General features: G+C 46.1%; 1 pseudogene; it reads right to left on the reverse strand.

The window, feature by feature from the left end:
• Nucleotides 1-263: 263 nt before the first annotated feature.
• On the reverse strand, nucleotides 264-2,629 carry LOC114689270 (annotated as a pseudogene).
• Nucleotides 2,630-4,636: the final 2,007 nt, after the last annotated feature.

Consider the following 4,636-nt stretch of genomic DNA (forward strand, 5'->3'; position numbering starts at 1 on the left):
CATTCAAGGGTCATTTGAACTTGAGGTTAAGAGATCACTATTACCCAAATCTAGACACTCAAAAATATACCAAGGTAGGTGGCCCCAATTCATTACTCACAGTGCCTGAACGTCATAACCACAGCCATTCAACACAGCCATACCATCCAGGCTCTTCTATGCCCTACTTTATACAATAAATAACTGCAGCAGCAATGTGAAAACCCCGTGCAGCTGGGTTTTCCACCAAGGTCTAGAGGTTCTTTCACTTTCATAAGCCCATCAAACGCGAGTGTACATCTGAGAAGATGGGCTTGGAGAACGTTGCCATCGTGGCCCAGGTGTTTAACAGCCTTGTCGGCCTCGGAGTGAACTGTTCCGTCCCCCTTCAGTACAGAGAGCTGTCGGAGTTGAGCAGGCTGAAGGGTGTGGGCAGTTTCTTCTTGGTGTGAGGCCTTGCCAGGCCAACCTCGGGGAGGTAGAGTGTGCTGGCCGACTTCTGTCTGTTCTTACTGGTGCCCCAACTCAAAAAGGAGAGCTTCTTGGAGATCTTCTTGGCTTTGTCAGTTTTATCGTCGTCGTCCATGGACAGGCAGATCATGGAGTAAGTCTTCTGCATTCCCACAGAGTAAGTGGCTCACTTGTTGTGCTGCATGGATGATGTGGAGTCCAGGAGGCTCACGACCTTCATCTCAACTTCGTCCCACCAAAGCTCTTCAGCAACTTCATAACCTCACCCACTGTCAGCCACTTACAATCCATGCCTTGAAGGGAAACAATATAGTCTCCTTCTTTGGCCCCTGCCAGCGAAGCAGAACACTGAGGATCCAGGAAGTGCACTTGGACTGGGGCGTTCCCTCGCAAGGTGAAACCCAAGTCTCCTTCCTCCACTGTGAAGTGGATGCCTCGAGGAGGTGTCCATCTCTTGTTGGCCGAGAACACAGACAGGGGTCTCAGCTTCTGGAAGAAGTCTGTGACTGTCACTTTGGAGAACTGGGGGGAGGTTATTTCAACCTCTCGTTCAGTTTTTGAAAGGACATCTGGAGCGTCAATCAAGTTCAGAAGATCATCATCCTCTCGGTGCTGGGTGTACTTGAGCTGAGTGCGCTGATGGGCAGCGGACAGCACATCCCGGAGCACCTGAATGTCACGCAGCTTCTTGCACAAGTTTGCTTCCCTCAGTGACTCCTCGTGGTAGCCAATGGCCCGGTGCAGATGTCCCTTACCCAGTTGCATGCGCTGCCCATCATTTTTCAGCGTGGCGAGAGGTGTCATCCCTTCTGGCATGTGGTCATAGAGCTGGGACAGGCACTTCTCCTGCTGGTCCTCGTCTGCGCCCGGCTTTAGCTGGTGATCAATGAGGAGGGTGGCGGCAAAGTAGTGAGCCAGGGCCCCGTAGTGGTGGGCCTTCACATAGGCCACACTGGCCCACGAATACGGTATGTTCTCTTTCACTGGTTCCTGGCTCATGGCTGTATGCAGCTGCCGGTAGGCTTCTGCCACCTTGGCGGCCTCCTGAGACACCTTTACCAGCACAAAAAACTCGTTCTGGATCCCTGGAAGGCAGACTTTCTCAAACACGCTTTCTTGGGCTTGGGCGAGCATCATTTTGATCAGCACACTGAGCATGGCAGGGCTCATGTCGTAACTTGGAGTATGAGTAAATGTCTCTTTCAGGTAGTTTAAAACCCCTGCAGCTCTCTGGAAGGCATCCACTGCGCTCTCCAGCCCAGCCTGTGTCTGCCGGTTACAGCGGGTCCCAATCTGGGTCTAGAGTGCCCCGATGTTGAAAAGAATGCTGGTCTTCTCCAGCAGCAGGTTCTTCTGGCTGACTGGAACCCCAGTGAGGGAGTCATACCAGGTAAACAAGAACCCCATGTGGCGGGTGGCCGGGAAAACCCTACTCTCCACAAAGCTCAGCTGGATGAAGTAGGACATGAGCAGCTCAACCCCTGCCTCATCCCTGCTGGGTGTTCGACAAGCCTGCCGCAGGTCCATAAGATCTGCAATGTCGTCTTCGTACAAATAGCTGTCTTCGCTGTAATGTTCCAAGATAAAATCCTTGAGGACGACAGAAAAGTCAACTTCTTTGGTTTCCTTCAGGCCGAGAGGAATCAGAGGGATGGTGAAGGTCTCCTTGGTGCCCTGGTACACTCCCACGGAGATGTTCAGTCCCTCCAGCTCCTCCTTCAGCATCTGCAGGTCTGAGTTGACGAAGCTCAGCTCCAGGCGGACCTGTTCCCGCACCTTCTGGTTTGTGGCCACTTTCAGAAGGTTCTCAGCTCCTGTCCGCATCCGCACAGCCTTCAGGATCTGCTGGTTCAGGGCAGCTCTTTGATTCTGCAGCTTGTTCCGGCCAGTTTGTGCAAGGGGATTACAGCCCAACACGACTGCTCAAACAAGGGAGACACCAATGGACATGCTGAAGTGAACAGGGAAAAGCTCATGAGGCCTCAACCCTACACAAGGAACCATAGACCACTGAGGAAAGCTGGGAGTCGGAGGGCTGGATCTCTCCAAGTGGGAGCACACCACTTTGTGTTTAGAGTACCAAAGGGTCAGCCCTTCCGAAAGTAGTCATCGCTCTCTTTCTCCAGTGGCTGGGGGGCCGCGGGTAGCAGTGCGTCGGTCATGCTGGCGACGCGGGAGCCGAGGGTGAACTGAGGTGCAGTGGCCACCAAGGGCCCCAGAAGGCGCCAATAATAGCATCTCTTAAATATACATAATGTCTCCAAACTACCATAGGACTGAAACTGCGTCTTGAATTTAAGTAATCTGATCTCAAAAATCCTAACTAACTTCTGACTGAAGAATAAAAAAAAAAACTAGTCAAATGATTATTTACTTGTAAGCCAGAGCTACATTTGCTAGCTGATTTCACATTTGCTGCAATACACAATCATTTAATTAGACATTTATGAGGGGAGAAAATAACTGGAAGACAAATGATAGTTTATTGGACACATACCTGTAATCCCAGCTCTTGGAAGCTTAGGAATACCCCAAGAATGAGACTAGCATGATCTGTATTGATGAATTCCAGGAAAGTTACCCAACAAAACAAGCTCAGATATATTGATTAATTCATTATTTATAATTTTAAAAACAAGCTAAATAGCTGGGCGGTGGTGGTGCATGCTTTAATCCAGCACTCGGAGGCAGAGACAGGTGGATCTCTGTGAGTTCGAGGCCAGCCTGGGCTACCAAGTGAGCTCCAGGAAAGGCGCAAAACTACGCAGAGAAACCCTGTCTCGAAAAAAAACCAAAAAAAAAAAAAAAAAAAAACCAAGCTAAATATAACTTAGCTACAAATTTTTTTAGGCTTTGTAACAAAATGAAAGACAATTCCTTACACAGTCTAAATATTATCCACAAGAAAAACATGAGTCTTTGTTCAAAGACAAGATATATGAAACAAAAAGCCTTAAAAACTGAGAAATGAAGTCATCTAATAGCAAAATTTTCTACTATAAGAAATGTAGAGGAAGCAAAATCTCATACAAAAGATTTACTAAGCAAAGAGCTTCATCTATTTACTGAGATCATACCAAAAAATGTTCAAACATCACACAAGTATTTCTAAGGAAGAAAGCAGCTCAGTGGTAGAGCAATGCCTAGCATGAGCCCTGCCTGAGATATACTCCAAGATGAAATTTTCTAGAATAAGAAATCCAAGATATGCAAAAAATCATAATTCTAAGAGCAAATAAGATTTTTAAAAGAAAAGCTGAGTAATAATGATGATTTAGAACTAATTTGTGAAGGCAGGGACCACAAAGGACAAACAGCAAACAGATATCAAGCAGATGGGAATGTAAAACAAGATTATTCTTCAACTCTGAACCCAAACCTGTGCAGTATGAAAAAAGGAGCAACATTTTCACAGTTTACATGTTTACATCATAAGCTGGGCAGTGACTTGTGTGGGGCTAAGAACTACAAGAAAAGGCCATCCTCTCATGAATATGGAATTAAAAACCACCTCAGGCAACTAAAGACCAGGTCACAAAATAAGTAAGTCTGGCCCCAAATTTTTAGCCCCCTTGATTTATTCTGCTTTTTCAAAGTACAACCTACATTGACATTTAGTGGTCATATAAAGAATATCTCGGCCAGGTGTGGCAGAATAGACTTTAATCCCAGGACTCTGGAGTTCAAGGCAAGCAGATCTCTAAGCTTGACGCCAGCCTGCTGTACTCAGCAATTCCAGACCCATTATAGGATACATATTGAGACTCTTTCAAAGAACCTAAATGATGGCCAGGCATGCTGGTGTAAGCTTTTATTCCCAGCACTTGTGCGTCCTCCAGCAAGAGGTCTGTGTGTAAATTCAAGGCCAGCCTGGTCTATATGAAAGTTCCAAGACAGCCAGTGCTACAGAAACAGAATGTGTCAAAAACAAAACCAAATCCAAACAAAGTCTATTTTTATTAGATCAAAATATAAAATCCTTTATTACTTAAGCTTCAAGAGTCTTTAAATTTTCAGTGTCTCCAAGAGTAACAGCCATTTTTATATATATATATATATATATATATATATATATATATATATATATATATATATAATTTTACAATACCATTCAGTTCTACATATCAGCCATGGGTTCCCCTATTCTCCCCCTCCCACCCCCTCCCCTTACCCCCGGCCTACCCTC

This window comes from Peromyscus leucopus, unplaced genomic scaffold, assembly GCF_004664715.2.
Source record: "Peromyscus leucopus breed LL Stock unplaced genomic scaffold, UCI_PerLeu_2.1 scaffold_1620, whole genome shotgun sequence".
In the NCBI taxonomy this organism is placed as follows: Eukaryota; Metazoa; Chordata; class Mammalia; order Rodentia; family Cricetidae; genus Peromyscus; species Peromyscus leucopus.